This window comes from Clinocottus analis, unplaced genomic scaffold, assembly GCF_023055335.1.
Source record: "Clinocottus analis isolate CAN_PGR_092001 unplaced genomic scaffold, fCliAna1.0.p SCAF_21, whole genome shotgun sequence".
In the NCBI taxonomy this organism is placed as follows: Eukaryota; Metazoa; Chordata; class Actinopteri; order Perciformes; family Cottidae; genus Clinocottus; species Clinocottus analis.
In genome coordinates, this window is record NW_027175943.1 from 7,503,474 (window position 1) to 7,528,590 (window position 25,117).

The window sequence follows — 25,117 nt, forward strand, 5'->3', positions numbered from 1 at the left end:
GTCAGATCTCAGCATCAAACCCTCAGGCCTCTGATCTCCCCAACTTCTGATCACTCATCAAGGTCTGTCAGGCAGAACTCTCTAAAATGCTGCATTTGAACAAGTCCCTTAAATCCTTTCTTTTTTTTAACACAAGAAGGTGGACAAGGCCCCTGGGTAGATACATCAGACCAGGGTTGCATTTGATTTAGCCCTGTGCTTTCTTTTTTTCCCCCCATCTCTTTACCATTGTATAGCATAGCAGATGGGATTAGAGAAAGAACATATGAACTCTTTTTCATATTCTAAAAATACATTAATACTTTTTCCAACAAACATGAAGATTAAATGTTAAGATTGCATATGTTTGAGCAAAAAGCGTGGACAATTATACATCATCTTATATTTTTTTTTAAAATGAGTTAACTTGTCTGTCGACATCTAATTTGAATCGAGGTCTGATCTGAGGGAAAACAAGATATAGAAATGAAAGCGGAGTTTTGAGGATATTGGGATTGAGAGATACAGAGCGCTGTCGTGGCGCTTCTGTTTTCAAACGGGAGACAGCTGCAGCAGAAAGAGAACATCTGCCGCGGCGCTAACACACGCATACCTCGTTTCCGTACTGTCACGCCTGAGCGGTTTTTAAACCGGACAGCGCCGAGTCTGACAACCGCCTGATGAAGTTTGGAGTTTCTATATCTGCGTTCATCAGGCTGTCACTCACAAAGTACTTATTCACACCTCGACTTGAAGAGAGATTAAAAACAAGTGAGCAATTCCTTCTTTTTTTTCTACCCCTCAAAGAACAGCCTCAGCTTTGGAGCCAATCTGGCTTCTTGTCTGACTTGTGTAAACTTCTAGATACTTCTGCAGTCTGTGTGAGCCCAGGCCATCTGTAGCCTCCGTCAGTGCTTCTCTAAGTCTTTGTTGCAACGGGAAAAAAAAGAGGTAATGTTTATATCAGCTCAGATGGAAGGGTGCAAGCTCTCTCAGTACCACTGATAACACGACAGCACTGTTCTCTCTTCTGAAATGTCTGTTTCACACCTTCTCTCCCTGCATTGAGGCCTTTTTTGCAGCTAGCTGGAGTTCGGCCAGCCAGAGCCATTTTGTCCCATTATGTGGTACTGCAAAAAAAAAAAAAAGAGAAATAAAACAGCTGCTACCATTCCACACTGGTGAACAGGTTAAATAGTGACACGAGGAACAGGGCCTTTTTCGTCATGGTCTAAATTGACTGACAACAGGCGCTGGAGGTTCCACTGTTCCCTCTCGGGCTGCCTTCCAGCTCCATTGCTTTTGATTTGCAATTAGTGGCCACTCAGTCCCGCAGACATTTTACAGACAGAACTCTCGCTCTCTCTTTCTGTATGTGTACCTTCATTGACATGTTTTCATGTGCTACTGTGGGAAAAAAATGGTAGACCCACTGATTGACTTAAATTAATCTGCACACTACAGAGGAATAGATGGCCGCCGCAGTGGGTCGGTTGAGTGCATGTGTATCGGCCTCGTTCGGGTAATGATCTAGAATGTAAGCTGCTCTATCATTTATTTAACTGATCGTTGGGTTTGTTAGTTTTTTGTCCCCCCAAAAAAAGTCTACAGTATAAAAAAAAATAAGTGGTTGGAGATATGAAATAACGAGGTAGCAAATGTATTGGCATCGAGGAATACAGTTTCTGTCATTATGTCACAGGACGAAAACAAGCATAGCATTATTCAATTCCAATACTATACAAGTATTTAATACAAGTGTACTGCATGTGGGTTGTAAGTGTACTTATAAATCAAGTGTTTAATAGCGTCGAAATATGCATGCTTGGCATAATACACCAAACCATAAATGTCTCATTTTCTAGGACATTTCTCTATTAAAACAGAAAAGAGCCCAGCAATTAGATACTTATAGATCGTGTGGAAAGATAAATTTAGAATAAAGGAAAAGATAATAGCTACTTAAGATACTTATCGAATGCAAAGTAATACAGCTTTCTCTTTTCCCTCCACTGACCTCAGCTAAATTCGCTGCCTCTCCGATCACCTTCAGTCCTTCATCTCCGAGGAGTGGAAGATTGTCGGGCTGGATGAGGGTAAAATGGAATATGGGTCGAGAAAAGTTTTGACAGGCTTTCCAATGGCTGGCGAAGAACAGATGATGATTAACAACCCCATCAAACTCTCACAGATATACTGCATTATTTTGTGTAATGGGACCTACAAGTCAGAATAGTTATGAACATTTAATGGCATATTAAAAAGATAGTGAATTAAAGTAATATGATTTGTGATCGCGGCCTCGAAAACCTGCAAATCTTGAGCACATTCTTCATCAGACACTGCACACATTGTACCACATTAAAAGCAAACAGTTATCAACATATTCGTATTGCGTTTGTGGAGATCACAGTTAACACATAACGATCACTTATTTAAGTAAAAACAGGTATAACAGCGGTGCAAAAGGGGATATTAATTTGTCAGCAGGTGTGGCTGGGACCAAGCAAAACAGCTCCTCAGTCCCCCTTTAAAATGCAGAGTTGTCCCCGTGGTGCACTGACTGTTATGTGATGAATGAGGAAAGTCAAGACCGGCTGTGTCAAAAAGAATCTCCCTTGAGGAAACTGATGTCCTTGTCCTCGAGCCGCAGAGTCTCAGAGGACTGAATATACAGCACTGCAAATATCCCACCAAGGGCAGATGATGTCTCTCTGCGTTTAATCCAAATTTCGAGACAAAATGTAATGTCTGTCGCCATGTTTTCTTTACACATCAATAGCTTTTCGGTGAAAAGACATAGTGTAAGTACTGAATACCGGACATGTTGATGCATTTAGCAAGATGCGCTGCCGGCGGTTGCCTAGCAGTTTTAATCATGCACATGCTGCTTGAATCCCGAGTTCACTCAGCCCTGTTCAGACTCAGCCACATGTGCAGCTTGTTCATACTTCAGGATGTGACTGCAATCAATGTGGATGTATTATTTTGCTAATTTCATGTTGTAAATCGGCTACATATGATGATGAGTTTGAAAGTCTTTTAAACTACAGCAACCTTCTGGTGTACTATTTGCCCAATATATTACTGCAGAATATATTTCATGAGCAATGATATAGCAAGGGGAAATTGACTAATAAAATTGTCACATCACATACAAGAAAGTAACCCATTTAATCTGGAAGGAAACTCCAAGGGTTCATGGTGTGGCCGCCAGTTACTCATCTTGGCATAGGCACTTCTGCCTTATTGCAAAGGCTAGCCAAAGCAAAACTTGAGCCCATGAATTCACTAAAACCCATGCGCGAGCAGTGATATGCTGCTCACTATGTTGCATCACAGAGGCTTTTTGTAATTCCCCAGCACTGACCACTCCAAACATCCCCAAATCCCTCTTGTCAATACAGAAAAGACAACATGAGAAGCAGACTTCTCAGCTTTTCTTTGCCTTGTCAAAAGTTTTTCTATCGTGTTGTGGGTTCTACACAGCATAACTAAGACCCTGGAAGCAGCTTATCTGCTTAAAACAGGAGGGTGAGCGAGGGTGAAAAAGTGTCTCCGTCTTCCATCTTTTTCACAGAGTGGGTTTGTTGAAGCCACCAGAGTTTTGGTTTTTCCCTCTAGATTCCCCCTGCACTATCCCCGCTAGTCTAATCCACTGAGGCCCATGCTGCCTCCTCTGCTTTTGATTGGCCAGGCTTCCGAATATCCACCACGGGGCTAAGGAAATATCTGTAATCTTCACTTCACTGCGAGTGTCTATTAAAAAACACAAAAGGTGATGAGATCACATTTAAAATTTTGCCACACCCCACACATCTCCTCTCCATCTTTATTGTCGTCTTTCACCGGCGTCCCTTCAAGTGTCTTGGTCTCTCACTCTCGACCAAACAACACTGATGCTAATGTCATTGAAATCCCAGGTGCTTCGAGTGGCTCTTGAAGTCTGACATCAGTCCCTGCCACCTCTTCCCCTGGGTCCAATTTTCCCGGTATGAAAGCTTCAAGGCCCTCAGCTGAGCTCTCTATTTAGCAACAACAGTATCAGTGAGTGAGAACGTGTGTCAGACACCACAGTAATGAGCGTTCCAGAGATTGAACCCCAGTATTCCCCCTTTTTCCTGAAAATAGATTTGTTCTCACGAGCCAAATAGACATTGTGATCACATTCCCCATCGCATGCACACCAAAAATGGAAATGAATGGAATAGACATTATTGGTAATAAATCATATTACTGGCAAATTCTGCTTAGCAACACAAGTAAGAATGTACTGAAAAGCAGTTGCAGCTCAGCTTTAGTCCTGCGTCTACTATTTCCCTCACACAGCATCCATTTATTGTCAGCTCACTCCATTTCCTTGTTTTATTGCACATTTACAAGGAAGCCAAACTGTACTTTAGGAGAGTACATTCGTAGAGGGACCACTTTAATTGTTAAAACAATAATAATGCTGTAACGGGAATCCAGTATAAACTTCTCAGGCTGCCAGAGAGTTGGCACAGAGAAGTGGAGGAGAGTGCAGGTCTTAGAATATCCCTTTCTTTACAATATTTGGACATATAACTGTCCAAAACATGGCCAAATGTTGCTTTTATTGAGGCATTGTTTGTGCTGGAGCCACCCTGAGGTCTTGTTGAGTAGTGCAGTACTGGCATTTTAATATGCTGTTGGAACCTGAGATGTTTGCTGTCAAACTAACAAGCTAGGGGAAATAGCAACCGTTGATATGCACAGGGTGAGATATATCTGAGGGCGACTAAATTAGAGAAATACAGAGAGTGAGGAACACCTTGGTGCATGGTTGCATGAGCACAATTCTTTGTCCAGCGGTTGTGTCATTCTGGCGCAAAAAGAACACAAGGTTTGTCGGCAACAGATCGGGTGTTTGCTTACATCCTCTCTGGTTCCGCCCTCAACATCTTGAAACACGGACAAATATTAATGCAAGTTGTGCAAACTTTGAATCCTTGTGGGGAACGTTCTCAGATGTTTCATGTCCCTCGATTAATAAATGATGTCCCCCTCTTGACAGGGACTATTCTTAACCCCCCCCCCCCCGTCAGTACAATGCTGGGACACAGTCATATTTCAGTGGAGCTAGTGACAGCCTCAGCCTGCATTGAAGTTCAGCTTGCTCTTCATTGTAATTTGCTGACATTTCTCTTCTCTCTTTCTCTCCTTCTTATTTCCCCTTTCCCCTCCTCCCTCTTTTCCCCAATGGCCCGCTTACAGATGTGACCAACTACTTCACACTAGGTAAGACCCGTTTCATTTCTCGTCGCACTGTTCTTAAGCGTGAGAGTCATGTTTGAGTTGTCATGTGTGTTTGGAAGTGACGTGAATGGATCAATATGGAAGCGGGTGAGATGGGTGGGGAGGAGTCGAAGCCGCACCGAGATGCTGCTGTTTGCTCAGTAAGGTATGCAATGCTCTGCGGTCCTCACCCATCCCATTTTCCCATATGTGTGCACGGGAATACACAATGGCGGCTTTTTCTTGCAAACGGATTGTGTGCTCTGTGCCTTCAATTTGAATATTATTCAAATGAGAATCAAATGGCCCAGATTGTTCAAAGAATACGCCGGCAGTGTTGTCTTAAACAAGCACAGCGCGGATGGTGTCCGTTTCCCACTGTGGTGTGTGTGTGTGGAAATATCTCATATGTTAGGCGGTTCAAAACTCTGCATGTCAACATGAAACTCCTGGTAGCGTGGACACCGACAGTGTCCATATGGTCACGTAGCCTTCAATGTCCTGTTCTCAGGGGAGAATTTAACGACCGTCTCGAAGGGACCTTCTAATCTTTTGTTCACTTTGTACTCACTTCATGCCAGGCTCAAGAGACTTTACACCAACATTTCAGTCCAAATCCACAGGCAAAAAGATTGGTCATATCCAAACCCAGGGATACACCGAGTGGTTACCAAAAACAGTTGCTCTGAAATCAGTACATCCAAATGTTGTGTACTGATTGTATTACTTCTGGCTGTGCAACAAATTGCCTCAGGGATAAGATATGATAACCATACCTTATTAAAGTCATTTTTCAATTGCTAGGCATAAAACATGATCACTAAAGTGCCAACATTATTCCATCCTGACTATAACCTTTTGTTCATCTCAGAGGGGAGTTTACGAGGAGCAGACCTTTAACTTGTGTGTGGCCATATGTCAAAAGGGGGGCAATCACTTCCCCTGGCAATGGCGGTCAACAGCCACACTTTGTAGCGCAGTCACAATGCAAGCAAGCCATGGGTTGTATGAGCAATGACCAAGGCTGACAGCAGAGCAGCAGAGTTACTGAACTGGTGAACTCTGGTTGGAACAAGCAAACTGTAGGAAAACAGCACCGGCTGTTGAATGCCAAGACGAGTGTGCGTTCTATGTTTCGTCAGATTGTGTTTGGAAACACACAGTGGGCTGTAAGAGTGTGATAGAGGTCAACTGTGCGATTGAATACACCATGGCAGGGCCTCAGACCAGACCAGCAGGACCTTTCAACACTAACCAAGGCTCCGAGCATCTGTTCACGAGGGGGAGATCAATCAACTCATCTTGAAGGTGGCGCAAGTGAAGAGGACAAATGGAGAACCTTCATGTTACTCACACTTGGCTGGTGTTTTGCCTCCGATAGTTGTTCTCAGTGCACTTGACTTTTTGTACTCGGACAGTTTGTGGAGACTGCCACCTCATTGTGTAATTGAAAACCCAGCGCCATGCCACTACACTAGCACAGTTCGGCTACCAGGCAGAGCATCTGCAAGCAGTTCTGGTCCGGCTCTCAACTCTGTGAGGCGGGTGCTGGCTGACTGCTCGGAAACAGAAAACCCCTGGCTTGCTGAGAATAATAAGTACCCATGGGAAGCTGCCAGATGGACATTTACTGTGAGCCGAGCTGGAGAGGGAGAAATCTGTCAAACATCACACTAGGCATCTGTGGGGGAGCAGTGCGGGTTCACGTCCACGATGTCGGATGAGAGGAGTGCTCTTTGTCGAGACTAAAAAGCTATTCGATTTTTAACATATCATGTCCCGTTGATGCATTCACCTTCTTTCAAGGTCACTGATCCACATTAGATTATATGCACCTGTTCCAGTTGAAGCTTTACATATCGGAAAGATAATGGATGCTCTGAAATATGTTCATCATATGATGTTATTGCAGATTGCAGACAGTCACTAAGTGCTGTCAAATAGCTTTCTTCATTGAATTCAAAAACTAAAATCTATTTCCAGGGATTCAGTTGCTGTTAATTAACACCAAACTGAATTTTCAGCACAATTCCGCTGCGCTCCTGATGTGAGCCTTGAGAAAAAAGATCTAAATGGTATACTTGCAAAGTTTCTCCCTTAAATGTATTTTGGTACAGGCAGCTGTGTCTGTCCCCATCATGGGATAATAAGACAAAAGCTTGTTTTTGCCTGAGATACTCCTTGAAGCCCTGTCTTTTGACTTGAAGAAGAAATGCCCAGTATTTTTTTTCTTCTTTTTTTGTTCATACACTCTTCAATACAAAGCTATCGGCGAGGAATTACAATTGGCTCATTATGCTCTCGGAAGCTCGAGGGTCTCAGTGCTGGTAAGGAGAGGGAGAGTGAGAGAGAAAGAGCACAAAGAGTTCATCCTAGTATCGTCAGCAGTGAAATAGGACCATGCTTCTCTTAGACAATCTGTGCACCAGTTATTATTGCATTATGTCTGGCAACCCTCCTCTCAGACAGGAACTGAGCCACACTTGAACACTGATATAACACTGGCACAGAAGACAGTGATTGCTGGCTGCTCAGTTAAGCAAATACCATTACGAGGTTGAAGTCTAAAAGTAGATCTGTGCTTAGCTAAAATGATAAAAGGCCAGCCAGGACAGTATTCAAAGCACCGGTAGCTTTGTAATACACAGGAGTGGATTCTTCTGAAATGGTTCTGGTGTATTCATCTCTCAGAGGACAAGAACAATGCTATTCACGGATATCACAACACTTTCAAGACTCCATCTGGGCTTCTCATGTCCTGAAAAAAGGCTGTTACCTGATATGCAAAATATCAGGAACAACTGCTCATTTAGACTCCTATGTTTATGTACAATATTTATACGTTTGAGAGAGAACGCAACGTGACGGAATATATGTTTTAGTTCACGGCCCTCAAAGGAATGCTTATATGTAGCGCAAGTGACCTGTCGTAACCCCAAAGCATTAGAGAACAACCAGGACTTGTTCCTGTGGTGGGTCCTAATGTTAGCGCTTTCTTTCTTTTAACCGTGTCCTCTGGGTAACGGGCCATTTCGCTAATGGTGAGTTTCTCGAGCATGTCAAAAGCCTCCTGGCATTAACAAAAGCTCTTGAGGGAGATTAAAGTTGCTGTATGCTTCTTCTTTTTTTTAAAGTACATCTACTGCAGGGTAAGTTGTTAATAAGAAATGTGACTGATAGCTTGTTAGTGTGAATTTGTATACATTTTACATCACCGAGTGATAGATTCACCAATGGTTCACTTTTACAGCCGCCTCTGAGAAACCTGCTACGACTGCATTTATGCTCGCAGAGCTTGGTGCTCCTCACCTTTTCTTTTGACAAGCAAATTTGATATTTTCATAATAATCACCCATAATTGCAGATGATCACGCAAGGGCATATTCATGCTCCGCACATGCAGATTCTTTAAGGATATCGTGTCACAGTAATTTGGGCAGACGCATCGTGGAAAGTCGTGTACACTTGGACACGGTGGCGGTGCGGCTGTTCCGAACAGATGGCTTATCTTTAACTTTATCAGCGACGGCGGTGTCACCAGCAAACACGATAAGTTGCTCCAGTGCCTGGGGAGAGCGGCATCCATCAGTAGCTAACAGCATATGGTGAAGGCACATTAAGGTGTCCTCGCTCTCTTTCCCTGCCTTCCTGTTCTATGAGTGCTTCTGCAGCCAAGCATCAGATGTTCACTTCACAGGACCAAGTGTATGCCTGTATTGGAGTGTGTGCTAAGGGGCGGTGGGCACCCAATTTGAGATTGTGTGCTGTCTGTTTGATTTGTGTTATGTGATTTCAAAGCTCTGCAGTAATTCAGTTACTTATTTATTTATTTTTTGCGTAGGATTAGGGTTGGCCCTAACTCCCAAACCTTATCTACCAGCCATGTTTTTTTTTTCTTCTTGTTTGTGTCTTCAACAAGGTTGTAAGAGTTCAACATGGTTGTTCCTGGCCTCGGTAAAATAAAGCGTGTTTTCCATTTGGAGAGAAATCACAAGGCAACTATGTCCGTATCAAGAATTAGTGTTGTTTTTCCTCTTTCTCCCACTATAACAACCTCAATTACCATCTCAACCTAACCACCATGGTAATGCTCTCTTCCAACATTGGAAGGAACGCGTGTTTACCGGACCCTCCATGTGTTGCATTCCTACATTAAGCTGAGTGTCAATCAAAGCCTTGTTTGCTTGAGCAAGTGGCTCAGTCTTCCACGGAGCAACATGACAGCATGGTGTTGGACACAAATCAGACGCAGTATAAAAATTACCTTCACCCCCTGTGTGGATTGGGAAGTACACAGTAGCAGAAGAAGTGCTAATGATGAGAAGCTTCTCTCCCGAAGTAGACACAAGTTACATAACGGTATGTTTCTGTCCCTAACACACACGATTACATTTATTATTAAGAGCATTAAGAGCAGTGTCCTTATGTGTCTCAGTTGAAATATAAAGCCTTATTGTCGAAGTCGTCAGAAGAAGTGACACTGTGGCTGAAGGCAAATGCCATTTCCTCACACTGACGACATTCGTCATTGTTCTTTAGCAATTACTCAACATTGTGTGATAATTACCTCCGGTGATTTTTACATTTACTCTTTCTCTCTTTTGCTTTCAGTTTTTTGACATATTTTTTAATGCTAACTTTCAGCTCGTGTATAAAACCTCTGATATGTCCCAGCATGCATCCGACCCAAACCCTTCTAGCCTTCCCTTTTCCGTTGTTATTCCCAAGCTGACGTCTCTCTAATAAGCAACGTTAATTAGCCTGCTCTTCAAAAATACTATTTTCTATTGTGTCTTCACAGTTTGGTCATTAAATGAACAAAGGCAGTCAAAAGACTGACACAATATGCACAGCTGATTAAGATTGCAGCCATCACCAAAACTTGGTTAAGAAACAATCAGTGAGAGATGTGTTCTTACATCATCCTGTTATCTCATGTTGACAAGGCAGCTTCTGCCAAGGACATGTTTCTCAAGTGCAGAAACGTGTTGTTTAGTCTTTTTTTCTCCAGTCAGCTTGCGGAAACCCAGAAGTGGTTGCAGTGTAGCACATATAAAGACGATCAGCGTGAAGATGAAGTTCTTCCCCAACTACAGATTGTGCATATACGATGCTGCAAATATGCTGCTTTTTTTTAATTCCTAAAACTTCTTGTATTACCAGGCAAAATCTGTTGGGATATCAGCTGAAGTCATGTGGTCTCTTTTGAGACAGCATCTGGCCCAAGCACCCTGCATCTATTTTGGCAGAACATTTGAGAATGATGAAGACCACTGGACAGAATCCATGGCCTTGCTCCTCTGAAGGTTGAATGTCAGAGGTCGCGGGGTGGCCAACCCATCTGCCGGCCTGGCACTGCCACATACAGTACAGACTGGACGCTCGTAGAGCGGCGTGTTTCGTGGGTGACTAAGCAGAGACAGGCTGTGTTTGCCCGCTCAGATGTACACTCTACATCTACAAAGCATTCCAACAGATTATGTCATTATCACTGCTTTATTAAAAGTGTTTTGACAGATGCAAAGTGACAGTAATTAATCGGGGGGGGGGTTTGTGGGATATCAATCTTATGCAAAGGCATATGCTTAATAGTGTTGAAGAATATCATAGAGAATCTTGCATTTAAAAGGTTGTTCCACTGTGTACTGTTACATTGTGTCATTATTGGGTCTAAACTTGAAAAACAAGGTATTTACTCAAGCATGGGGCACACAATCATGGTAGGATTAACCTATCGGGGGGCCGGTGCATTTTGTATCCACTCAAGTTCTCATTAGAGAACACAGCAGACTGCACATGGCAGTTATATTATGTTTGTTCAGGCACGATACTGATGACAAGGTTACTCGCATTTTGGCAGCAGAGCCCATTACACACTCATTGTAGTTACTCAAAAACTCTCACGTCACGCTTCACATCACAGCTACATACGTAAAGTGTGAGTAAAACATGACCTCTCACGTGACCCGTTCAGACAGCCCTGGTAATTAAAATAAATATGTGGCTAAAACGCCACCTATGCAGACAAGATGTAAAAAAAGAAAAAAAATGTAGAAACACGACCTATCATATTTCAACTTCAACATTTTAAAGCAACATGAAACAAAAAAATACAACATAAAAAATATTTACTGGATAAGTCATGCCATCCTACAATGGCTCCATTCAGAAAAGATTGAACACATTTAAACTGGTCATTCAAGCCAAATTACTCTTTCAGAGGCAGTTTAGAGAGCATTTGGACAAGTGGGAATCTGCTGCAACACTTGATATTCATGTTCAGCCTTGGTATTAGTCACATTTTGACATGTATCCACATCATCATTCAGAATAAAGCATTCACTATCAAGTGATCAGTCGTTCTATACAAAAAAGTATGTTTGCAGCCTCAAAGGGTCGGCTTGATCCATTAGATTATTTCCTCTTGTTAATTACCCTTAACAGTGCAGCAAGCGGCCCTGCGTCACAATTAGGGGCAGCAAAGCATGGATATGAGGCGACACTATATTTACCCTGCAGAGCTTCATGTATAAAAAAGCTGCTTCACCATGTCCCAGTGCAATACTGCTTTCACTTTCTTGACCAACACAAAAATAGAATATTGTGCTAATTAGTCTTCTGTGGCCCGGCATACGGAGAATCCAGGTTTGTAAATACAGGAGAGGATGTGCCCTCGACTGTCCCTTGTTACAGATAAAGGCCCGAAGCCAGATGGGGAATTTGAGACAGGCTGTTTTTTTCTTGTTTTCTTACTGCTCAGACATGTGCACTGACATTCCTGCAGGTCAACACGGGAAATTACTGTGAGGTTTGTGTTCGCTCGGGGCCTCCGGTGTCTGCGGGCCTCGCTAGAGGGTCATCCTTTGGGGTAAGGACGGGACAGTGACCACAGGATTGGATTCAAGCTTGAGACATTAATAAACTGCTGTGTTTACGGGGCAAAGGATTGTAATCTCACCACTATATTCACACTTTAGACAAAATACTGGTTACAAATTATACAGAAAGAGCATCTCAACAATATTTTAGCTATGAGTTTGACTTATCTTTTGTTTCTTCTGTGTGGGAAAGCAGTGTTCCTGATGAAGTAGGCAGGGAAATGGAGTGTGTGGAGGTGGCAGCGGTGGATGAACACAAAGCCAGTTTGACTTTACTGCAAAGACTTTTCAAGATATTTACTGTTTTATGAACTCTACGTATTATGTTTGTCTAATCTTAACATTTTTAAGTTACCGAACAATAGTCATACATTTGTCAGCTTATTAGATGACACCATAATCTATTTATGTGTCTTACTATGGAAGCTAATTTGCAGAAGGAAAAGAGAAACAAACATAAAGATAAGTGAAGAGATAGAAAGTGGAAATTATGATTTATCTCATTTTACAACTTTTGGATTAAATTAATTAAAAATGTGAGGTGGTGCTATTTTTTATAGCCAGAGCTTGAATATAATATAAAAATATTGTGTAATGTTACCTATTCTATTCTATCTATGTCCTGTTTTTTTGATGTACACTGCGAGCCTGATGCTACACTTTCCTTAACTGACCAGAAGCCACTTCAGGGTTATATTTTTCATGTATTTGTAGGCTTGTCAAGAAAATCACCGCACTTAAAAGTTAGAATAGAAAAAATAAAATAGAACAACATGCTGACACTGCACAGTCAACGACAGTAAATAATCTCTGCCACATTTTTATTCATCCCTGTAGATTTCCATCATCAACAGTCTGTTATCTATTCCTATCCAGCTATCTTTTTTTCAACTTTTTATCACTAGAATTGTATTTACCTTTTTCTGTTTCACATTTTCTAGTCGGTTCTCATATTGTGAGATATACACACACTCACTCGCTCTCTCTCTCTCTTTCTCTGTGTCATGCACACGTTTACACCCCTCAAAGTATTGAACCGTTTGCTCAACAGTGAATAAACCTCTCACACTCATAACTGAGGCAAGCAACACAGATGCAGCCATGCTCCTGCAAATATTTGCACTAACCTATTTAATAAAATCCCCAAACTCATTTTCAGCAATGCAATTATAAAATATAAACTGCTCTGCGAGCAGTAGCAAAACAGGAAAACATTAACTTCTACTCTAAAGAGATGATGAACTATTTCAGTGTCTCATGGTAAAGTCATGCCATCACTGTCTGATCCATATTAATTACTGAGCTCGAACAGATAATTTACAAGGCGGACATTAAGTAAGGCTTGAGTTAGGTGCATTATGATTATATTAACATAATCCGCTTGTTAAATTGGATCAGCAATATTACTAAAGCAGGCATAGCTTTCACTCAGTGTCACTAATTCCTCTGATGCTTAAGTCCTAATGAGAAATAAGGAAGCATTTACATGGAAGCGTACAGACTGAACGGCAGGTAGAGATTATCTGTCTGCCTACCCTCAATTTCACTCACACACCCTGTGTCTTTGTCGTAATCACAATTACACAGAGCCCGACACACACACTCAGGAATACACACTTGCAGCCTGCGGTCTCGGTCTGTGTGCCGATGCTCTCAAATGAATAGCACTTTGTAATGAAGCCAGAAGGATTCACATACACATCATTACAAGGCTCTTGGTAAAACTGTATGGAATGAAGACCAGTTGACACACAATGATTTGGCACAAAATGTGCATTGTCATACTGTTGTCAAAAACTGTGCTGAGGTCTTAAGTAGATGTCGCCACATTAGAAATTATAGAGTCGAGACTGAAAGCCAAAATAAAAAAGAGGATTAGCATTTGTAACTGATTGCTGTGATGGAAATATAAAAAGGAAAAAGTGAGTCATAACGTCGGAGGATGATTGTTCCTTGTACTATAATAAAACCAGTGACGTGCTATTTCGGGCGGGGGTCTTAGAATCGGCACACTGCTTAAATCATACATGTACTTTAGCTCAAATGTATAAACGGTTCCTATTCTGAATGCATTCTGTGCAAGTGTTTAATTACAATATGATATATCCTCTCCAGTCGCTTTGTGTTGTTTGTCCTCATGCCAATAGTTTGTCACAACACACATAATATGCCCTGATTCATGACAATTATCGGCTCCGGTTGGAGAGGGAGACCTTTAGCAGCTCTGGCGTGTGTGAATAGGCTAACACACAGCATCGCAGACAGCAGTCTGAGGGGAACCATTCACTGTCTTATCAGGCTATCTGACAGCACACAATGCTAATTCAGGTGTGAACAGTAACCTCATTTGCATTTTGCAGTCTGGCCATGCTTTCATAAATATTGACTGTCTGCCCATCTCGTTGCTTCCCATTGCACACACAAACACACATTTAAAGATCCAGAATGAATTGGAAATTAGTTATTTAAAAATAAGGATTAATCATTACGCACTGAACACACATAATATGACAGCCAATACCCGATCGATCACTGTGGAATTTTAATTTAGCTGTAATGACACAACATTAAGTGAACCTGATTGATGTTTTTTACACATGGGAGGACACAATTATGTTCCACACGGGACACATGTGCACACGCCAAAGCGCACACACACACACACACACACACACACACACACACACACACACAGACGATCCGGCACGCTTGACTCCACCTCAAATCCACACACTCCCATTCCATAATGTTATTATCTCATTCTCCACGGTCTCATTTTTCACAAAGCCCCAGGGTGTGTGAGGGACAGTCAGGGTTGAGCTCACACAAGCCCGGGCTGCACACTCGACTGCCGGTGAAGGTCTGTGTTAGTACCAAGTGCAACACTGCCAGGAGAAACGGCAAAATGGAAATGACCCAGATGATCCTGCAACACAATGCGGCGCTGGACCAGTGGAAGCAGCTGGTTGACTATTATTTGGAGATTAAATTTGGGGGCTGACTATTCAAAGGACGTTATTACCTGGGAGATAAGTAGGCTAAGGTCCTTACAGCCACACGATACAAAAAGAGCACAGTATAACTGAGGGCTTGGGCTGTTTATCAAGGCCAACGCATTTCTTTAAAACTCATTTTGTGGCTTGAAAATATATTATATTTTACCTGAAATATTTACATTTCCAACAATGCAGAACGGTGCATCCCCGCTGTGAATATTATCACGTATTATTCTTCAAACCAGACATGATCTGAATGCCTGCTTCAATGTCCTATCTTATTCATACACTCAGGGACAGAAGATTAGTTGAGGTTGTGTCAGAGACTTCCAGAGACAAGGCTTGGTTATCAAACTCAAGCATGTTCAATCAATATTTGTCTTTGTGTGGAAAATCTTCTAAAGTTGCCACGGAGAGAGTGTTTTCTCCTCTTCAAACACACATCCTCGATGTATGAAATGGACTGCGGGATTAATTTCACTGTGAATACACCCGACTGTCCATTTCCCCAGCCGTGACAGCGGGCTGGAGACTGCTGCACCTCTTGGACATGGTGTGTAATCATTGCGATGCATTTTGGGACCCCATTCATTCTCATTAGCAAAGTCACCATGCAATACAATTGTTGTTGACTTCTTAACTTCTGCAAACTATATTCTCCCTCCATTGTGGAGTTTGTTTTCTCCTCTTTTGTTCACACAGAGGCAGTGAATCACGGCAGAGCATGAAATGCATTGTGCAGGTTTCGAGAGAGAGAGGAGTTTACTTCAGCTGGTATTGTGATAGAGGTCATAGATTACCTGCTGTTTGTGTTATTACATCTGCCAACAGGGTTATGTTTGCAGTCCTGTTTGTCTGCTTGTCTGTTGGTTTGCGTGTTTGTCTCGCCATGAACTCTGCAGATTTTAATGAAATTTGGAGAGTGAGATGACGGGGCCAAAGGAAGGAAATGATTCGTTTTCAGCTACGTGGTCATTTATCAAGCATTATAGTTCCACTCAGCTGTAACCGTGTGAAGAAAACAGTGTGAAGACAAATTCAACACTCAGCAGTTCCATATATATATATATTATATTATTTGAGATTTATTTCTAAAACACAATTTCCCCACCCAGTCTTACCTACACATGTTAAATATTATAACATATTTGGATGTTAGAAGGTATGCACTAGTGTGCTGACCTACCTACATTTGGAATTTTGTCTATAGGCACTACGAGACTAACATGATTGATTAAAACTGTCATATTAAACTCAAATGAATAGTTAGTTATATAGCAGTTATTTACTTGTAATACTAATTAAAGCAAATTAAATACACATTTTGAAGCCATGCGAGTCACAGGGCCAAACAATGTTTCTGTTAGTTCCACTAGCAGATAAAATGTTCACATAAACCAACATTCATGACTCCCCTCAGCATGAATTGTGATAACTGTGGCCATCATCTCTCCAGCTCCATTACCGGGTCAGAATCCCTATTTGTTCAATAATTCCAATCTACAAAACGAATGAGCCTCAGCTGTATTTTTTGGTTTCATGTTTTCGCAAATGTTAGCACGCTGCGTGCTCTATGATGGTGAACATTTAGCATGGTACCACTGTCATTATGAGCGTGTTACCACGCTGATGTTTGCATTTAGCCTTAGTACGGCCTTTCAGCGCTGCCAGCATTGTGGCTGACTCCTTGTTGTATGGTGGCCAGGAGAAATGTGCTCTTACTTGCCGTGCGCAGCGTCTACTGCGTTATGTAATAACAAAGACCCCGGTTGAGCTATGGAGCAATCAGTAGACATAGTAGTGACGTCTTGCCAGAGGCAACTGGATCAGATGACTGGACTGCCAGCAGATAGTCGCCGCACACATGATTAGTGTCAGATCAGTGACATCATTTAATGTGACGCCTCAGACACGGGCCAGCTGTTACAGTGTGGAGCCAACTCTCCATCCATTCTTTGGTTTGGGGACATGATTTTATTGGTGGGCACAGGCAGTGGAAAGAAGTGGTTGGAAACCTATCTCCATGTGTCTCTGTCAGACCCACAGTCCTTCGTCTGGAGGGGACGCCGCAGACTACTAAATCACAGAGTTAGTGATTAGCAAAGTTGGAGGAGCAAAGAGAGGAACCAAAGCCCAACCCAATAACTCAACATTGAATTTAACGTTTGTCTAGGAGGTGCTGTAGAAATGTTCCCTCAATCTTTCAATGTCCACAGTAATATCTTAAAAGATGTTCCAGGACTCGTGCAGCGATGACATCCTGCTCGGAGGTTGATAAGCGGTTCATGTGTTCCATCCATAGCCTTTTGATACAATGTGCGGTTAATGCTTTTACAAAGTCAAAGTAAGAGAAAAAGCATGTATTATAGCTGTCAGCTGAGCAACATGAGGTGTAAATTTGTTATGGCACTCTTCCACTTTTGATGTTGGAAAAAAAATACTTTTCTAACACATCCACAAGAATAGCGATGGCAACATCTTTAAATATAGATTGACGCCCCCTGAACGTGTGATGAACACTAATTAACAACCTTTCAGCTTGAGAAAATGCTAGTCTCCTGCCTCTTTGCACATTGCTTCCCCTTTTGTTACTGCAGTGGCAGGTGGAGTGGAGGACTGGGACTTTTTATTTTATTTTTAATGGCTTAGATTTATGCACCCCTCCGAAAGTGTAAACCACCTGTTTACCCACACTTGCATCCTCGTGAGTTTCCAGATGAACCTTGTGCTTTCAGCCTCAAAGCTATCTACGCTTCCACGCAAACTTTCCTCAACATACTTTCAAATTTGCCTTCAACAATTCTCGAACTGCAGATGTATTATTACTGTGAAGTGTTATGATTTTGACACGGGGACAAATGGTTGGTTAAATTCAAATGTGTGCTCATACTGTATTCAGGAGAGATAGGTTTAACACCGGTTGCGTTGTTTGCTTGTTTTTTATGTTCACAATATAAAAGGTGACAGAGGAAAGATTTGAGCACTTTTGTTTTGTGTTCCTTCAAAATTTGAATAGTATAAGAATACTGTTTTTCTGCTCACAATATCCATCTGGGTGATCAAACAAACGGCCCATTTGATGAAAATGTCTATCCCCGTCAGGAGAAAGTATATATTCAATCAATCTTTTTGGGTAATTCAGCTTTAAATGACTAAGAAACAAAAGCTGTTGCGACTAAAGGAAACGATGCTTGAATTTGTGAAATAAACGTCTTCATCTCCTTTGCGTGCTGGGCTTCATGCATGGACCGGCACAGTATCCACAGCGGCTCTCTCAAAGCAAGGCTCTGACCTCAGTTAAACATTGGCTGCGACGTTTCACACCACACAAATGTACCGTAAAGTTTGGGTTATAAGATTTTTCCAATTGTAAATTTGGTAGCAGTTGCAGAGACATAGAACATTTACGTGAAATATTCCCAAATCCCCTTCAAGAGAAACCGGGTCCTCTTAGCATTAGGAGCAGAATTTAAACCTGCTGTCCTCCCCGCCCCGCAGCGCCTCTCACCCCGCTTGGCTCTCCGCCGGCACCCACCGACGATGCCACCACGCTCACCCGAGGAGGTGCGAGCTAGCAGTGTGAGCTAGCAGTGCGAGCTAGCGCTGTGGAGGTGATGGGAGAGCGCTCACTGCGAGCTTGCGAGCGCTCACTGCGAGCTTGCGAGCGCTTGCCGCTACTCGGGTGAGCGTGGTGGCATCGTCGGTGGGTGCCGGCAGAGAGCCAAGCAGGGCAGTGGGGTGAGAGGCGCCGCAGGACGGGGAGGACAGCGGGGAGTTTGGCTGCTCGCGAGCTAGAGCTAACAGCTGCTGCAACACGAATTTGTGGCTTCACTGTGTGAGCTCAAGTAAACAACACTGAAAATTCAGGACAAAATTGTCAGTGCTAGCTGTAGCAGCTAGCTCCCCGACAACCACCGAAAGTAGCGGGACCAGTCTTTTTATTTATCTTTATAATTTTACCTTGAGTGACTTTTATAGAACTCTCTCTCATCAATTTAGAAAAATATAAGTATAATGTATGCAATTTATGGAACAGGGTCATCAGCTCAAGTGTGATAATAAAAAAAACATAATTTGAATCAATGCCATTATCCCATTATTAACTGTTAACAGAGGGCTAAAGCAAACAACTAGACTTGCGAGCATGAATGTTATGCTTCGGCCTAACCACCGCTGGGTGTTGAGTCCCTGCACAGTATTTTTAAGGCTTGTGAAGCTCTAACTGTCGAGTCTCAGAGGTGTATTATTCACAGAGAAATGGGGCTTACTACCATAGCCCTCATCCAACACTCACTTTAAAAGGTGTGTGCTCATGGTGTAGTGTTCCCTCCTGTTCCTATTGCTTACCTCCAGCCTGTCTTACAGTACATTCCTCTCCACTTCTTGTCTCTCGGCTTACTCTCAGGTTTCCCGATTGTTTTTCTTTTGTCAATCATGCTTTGCGTCTTCGTACCGTATTTTTCAGAGAAGGCTTCTCTATAACAAAATACCATCCAATTATACCAATGTAATTCCCTGATTAAGTTCCTGGTTGAAAAGAAAGTCACTCAAGCTCTATTAACAAGATTGAGTATCCATGTTTAACACAATCTAATGGATGTCTGAAATAAGCCCCAGCTATTAATGTTTAATGTATAATTAAATGTTCTACATGGCCAAACTTGTTTACTGGAATAATTGATGTTTTTGATTTCCCTTTTGCCTGCGTTCCAAGAAAGCATAGAGTACAGTAGGGGGACAAAGACAGTTGAAGGTGGTGAGGTCAAACCACAGATGTTGAAAACCAAGCTGGTTTGAGGAGCTCTTAAAAGTTTGGCTCTGAACTACAGTCTGAAAGGCGCCACAGAAGGTATATTGTTGTTTATCTGGGGGTGTTTTCTCACCACTCCTATTGGGTTTGGTTTACGTGTTGACCAGAGAGGCACAGCAGGGTGTGACTGAGGTGGAGAGTGCAGTCTCACGCTCCACTGCACACTCGACATGGCCAAGTCTCCAGAGTGGGCCTTCATGCTTTCAACATTGCCGTCTTTGCTTTCTTGATGCTGCTCCACATAGGGCTGAACCATTTGGGAGAAATTGTGATTAGTTTCACAGTACTCATATCAGAACTCGAGAAGTCAGACAATTAAAACCGTATGATGTCCTTAAAAAGTTAAACTGGGAGATTACAGAGTCCACTCTAAACACACTGTATGTGATTTACGCTTGACAACTGCAACACTACACAACATGTGGTGTGTCTGCAAAGGCACTGGAGGGGATTGCAAGCCATTTAACGGATGGATGTAAACGTTGTATGCTTAAAGTAAGTGTGTGTATTGTGCTTCAGTGAGTAACACTGAATGTGAAAAACATAAAGTCTTTGATTACAAGAAATCTCCACTAAGCATCTTTAAATAGCTTAGCGTCAGGGTTTCTTTATTATTATTGGTTTTATTTATCTATTGCAAACTCACAGAATGAATGCAAATTACCTAGAAATGTGCAGGCTACGGTTGTCATACCTGATTAAATCCAAGCTTTGACCTTCTCTTGGCTTGTTAGCACACAGTTAATCAATAAAGTTACATTTTGAAAATTGCACACTTTCAAATGGTTCAGCCCTAGCCCTCGACCTACCCATCCATGTACTGGAACGCATCATTTCACTGAACCCTTTTCATGCTTTCCCACTGCTCCCCTCTTTCCTTTCCACGTCCCTCTCACTAATCAATAATCAATGTGCGCGGCCTGCCAAAGGCGACTCACCTGTAATACTGTTTACAGTGACTGGACAATAGCCAAGCCTTGATCAACACTCACAGAGGCGCTAACAGATGCACCCTCTCGCCCGCAGAGCTTCACACTCGGGGGACACTTTTCTCTCTCCCGCCGCTCCCCTTCACACTCCCTCCACCTCGGCTGCTTAACCACACTGCCTTCCAGTCATTTAGATCTCTCCCAGGTGGCTCAAATTTAGTTTGAACTTACAGGCGGGTTTAAACTGATGAATAGCTTTTATTGAACATGAATACATTTAAGGATTGAGATTAGTCAGCTCCTTTCCTCTGATGATCTCCGCCAGAGGATGTGCCCAGCATGAAAAAAAAAAAAAAACTCACTGAAGGAAACACAAATGTGCACAGTTTCTATTGAGAGGGGAGGAGGGAGTGCTTGTTGTGTGTGAGCTGCAGCGTGGGATCATGTCCACCTGCTTATAACAATATCATTGCAAAATGTATACACACATCAATGACAATATCCTCTGTGTGATGACATAGGTATCCCAGATAATTAAATTACTTTGCAGCGTTTACAATGTGTCCTATATTGGCAGTCAGCTGCTAATCTGTTTGTGTTTGTGTTGTCTTATCGTTGATGTCCATCTACCTTATCCTTGTCCATAAACTATCCCTATTATTTAACCTCTTCCAAATTAAAGCTCCCCGACAACAGATATCGCCCAACTTGAGTAATATCACACCCATTGACCTTCCCATCCCTCAAGCAGGCGGCGGCCGGCACATTGATCGATCCCGTTCATGGCCTTGGTGCTAATCTTCCAAGGGAGCGACAGGAGGTGACGGTATTTCACCGTTCAATCTGATGCAATTACCTTCAAAATAAACACATTTTGGATAGCAGCTGACCTTCCAAAGAAAGAAGGTGGTTGGGCGGGTTGCTTGTGCGCTTGTAAAGACCTGTGGTTATTTATCAATCCAGCCGCATCATAAAGAAAACATATCCTGAGCGAGACAAAACAAGAAGTAAAGAATAGTGGGTCAGGTTTGTAAGCAATGGAGCTTGTCTTCCTTCAAAGCCTTCAATGTCTTGCAAGGTTAAACACACTCAGTGCTGCCGTCATCCCACTACTTATGTCCTAATGAATTTTATCCTCCGACTCCAGGTAAGACCCTTTTAGTCCATTTCACAATAACATGGAGCATTTACTTCATGAAACAAAATCCCCTCCGGGAAGATTATTACAGCGGTTAAAATGAAAGCGATGTGATGAGATCACACATGCTAAATTGAATAATTTAATGTGCTATAATCACTCTGGATTCAAGCAGCGGTGATTAGAGCAGATATGATTCTGTACATACCAACATTGATGGCAGCACTCTTCGACCTAGGCCTCGTCATTGCCACGGGGCAAAGAAGCCCGGCCTTTAAATACTATGTCTCTGAAGACAGAAGCAATCGAGTGCGGCCAGACACGAGCATCGCTTCCCTTTTAAGTATTCCACAACACATTTCTTACCAAGACATCCCTCCGAGCCACTTTCTTATACACATTCTGAAAACAGCAACAAGCAAAATCAATAATCAACACTAAGAGAATAGAAATGCATTTTTAGTGCGTGATCAAACATTCCTAAAAGTAAAACCAGTGTTTATCTGGACAATTCGTCAGTTAGTATATTCAAGAGGTTTCAATACAAATTTGGCCCTGATCAATTCATGAAAGAGGTAGTCCAACAATTTGACACATCCACAAAGTTGGGAGTTTCAGGACTGTTGTATGAGGATAACATAGTGTATAATATCATACTCCATGGGTCTGTGTTTGACAGAACATCATCAAAGAGTTTAGAAAATGGTTGAGTGAATTGCTTAAGGACACTGCAACAGGGAGGAAGCCTGCCGACATATGGGCTTGAATCTGGCTATGCTGGTTGTGGGACACTCTCTCAAACAACTATACCACCATGCCACTTTCATGAGATAAAATTTCCAAAGTGTGACAGCTGAAGTGCAATTCAGCTTCAAACTTCACCCCCACTTTCATCAACCTTGCTCTCCAACGACCCTTGTGGGAATGAACCCCATACACAACTGATTGTGGAGAGATGGGCATCTGCCTGTCCAAATGCACTATAGCGCCCTGTTGTTGGAAAGCTAAAGGGACAGTGACAAGCACTTAGCTGGTCCCTGAGCAACCAGTCCCATTCCCCTTCCTCTTATCTAAAGTGACAAGAGGAGTTTTCCAGCCCTCCTATGCCCGAGGCTCATCCTGCATTATCTCCCAGTCTGCCAGCACCACGAGCTATCTCGCGTCCCTGATTCCCTCCGTCTAAAAATATGCGAAAAAAGAAGCACGATGGCATTGCTAGGAATTCAGTGTCAACCAGTTGTGCTGCAAGGATGTTTTTCAAACCGCCGCTCATATTGAATGATGGACTAGGACCGAGTGTGCGGAGATCCCTGCAGGTCCATTTCCCTGTATCTGCCGTGTACTGCGTTGCCCTTCCCTGCGAATGGCTGGAGTTACCGATCCGATAAAGTGTGCATGGAGAATGCAAAGCGACAAAACATGAACTAAAGCAGACGCCCTAATGAGATATTGATTGCCTACACCGATGTTTACACTTTTGCCTGTCTAAAACTCTGCAAGTCCACCAATAACAATTGGCCATCTGTTCAGGCAAATTCTGAGCTCTGCTGTGCAATTAAAGTACATCTGATGTTTGAATGAATTAACTGTAAGTTTTGATTCGCACTTTAAGGCAGCCGGTAAAACTATCACACATAATGAATACATTTGCACACACTTTTGTGTACTCCTTGTGCACAAAGAGGACCAAAACAAGCTAAAATAACTGAGTGAATATGCATCATTTCAAGCAGTTGAATGACTCCACAGAAGCACTCTCACGATAAATGTGACACTTCACATGTCCGCACAGCACAGGCTGCACCGACCCAAACACATGGAAATGCAGGATTTTAGGCAGCTTTGACAATTTTGAAGACTCAAAGGGCAGAAAAACAGTTTCTCCTTGAGACGACACTGAGAAAACCTCAGCAATTACATCTTAGCCCCCGTCCTTCCTTTTTGTTTTCTTCTAACTGCTCAGCAGCAAATGGTCCCATTTTTCTCTGCTCAATTAAAATGTGTATTAATTGTGAAAAAAGCCCCAGGGACTCAAATCATTCGGATGGCATTCATTAACCATGGCTTATACATTATCGCCAGTGTATGCAAAACAAAAAAATGATTGAAACTACTTTTTGTTCTAAACAGCAAAGGATTGCTCAACCCAAGCTCCCTGTTGTTTGTGCAATAGCCCCCGCCGCCTAAAGTAAGGGCTGAGAGCTCCCATATAATGAACCTAGGAAGCAACTCTTCCTGCAAAATCAATAGTGACGAGCTCCTTTAAAACTCTCAACTTTGAGCCTTTGATGCCCAAGAATACATTACCGCCGTTAACTAGGGCTCCCGTTTAGGCAATAAGCATGCAGCTCACTCTTCAGGCTCCATTTGCCCCCTTCCTCACACAGACTTGCACCATTACTATTACAATTACAGTGGACACCACATATGTAGTCTCCTAGCTGCTGTATTTATCACCCTGATCATTCCCACTTAGCAAGTTCATCAAATGTTACAGTTTCATTAAGGGTCATCGATAAATCGGTACTTTGAGCACGGCAGTAGCTATGCAGAAGAGAAGCCGCTGGGGAAGGTTCAACGTGTGTAATGCCGATGTGTTTGAGGCTCTCCACTCACTCTGCAACCGCCCCAAAACCACACACACAAACTTCACAAAGCCTTCAATATTAATCTAAACCAGCTTTACACATAGATTGTGATGGACAAATACTCCTTTTGAAGACTGTCTCCATGTGTTTGTGCGACACTACACAATGACACGTGTAGTGTGTTCACAAAAATGCGAGAAGCAAAGTTTTGCCACCGAGTGGTTTCGGCCCTGTGAGCTCCACAAAGCATCAAAGCCTGTATGATTTGAAATACATCCTGCCATATAGGCTTCCTTCTGCTGCTTTGCTCACATTTACATTCACACTATACCGCTGTGGCTGTCAGGCGCCAGGTGAATTCGATATTTGCTTTTAAGTCTTTGCACGCATGTGTGTGTGTGTGTGTTATGTACGGGCGATCTTCTCTGCTGCGCTACCCGTCACTGTCACATCCCAGGCCATAATCACATGTGCACTGGGCTTGTTAAGTACTTCCCCCCTTTCTTTACAGCCTCCAATCGCAAATGTGAGGAATTAAGTTTG

At 42.6% G+C, this 25,117-nt stretch overlaps 1 protein-coding gene across 29 annotated transcripts in view; it reads left to right on the forward strand.

Annotated features, from left to right (window-relative positions):
• The window catches only part of LOC137791982 (receptor-type tyrosine-protein phosphatase delta-like), a 332,202-nt gene that overhangs the window by 85,687 nt on the left and 221,398 nt on the right, over positions 1–25,117 (forward strand). For all 29 annotated transcript variants that reach the window (XM_068587243.1, XM_068587249.1, XM_068587242.1 and 26 more), the window contains exon 4: positions 5,215–5,238. The gene's annotated coding sequence lies outside the window, so the exon portion shown is untranslated. The remainder of the gene's footprint in view (positions 1–5,214; positions 5,239–25,117) is intronic.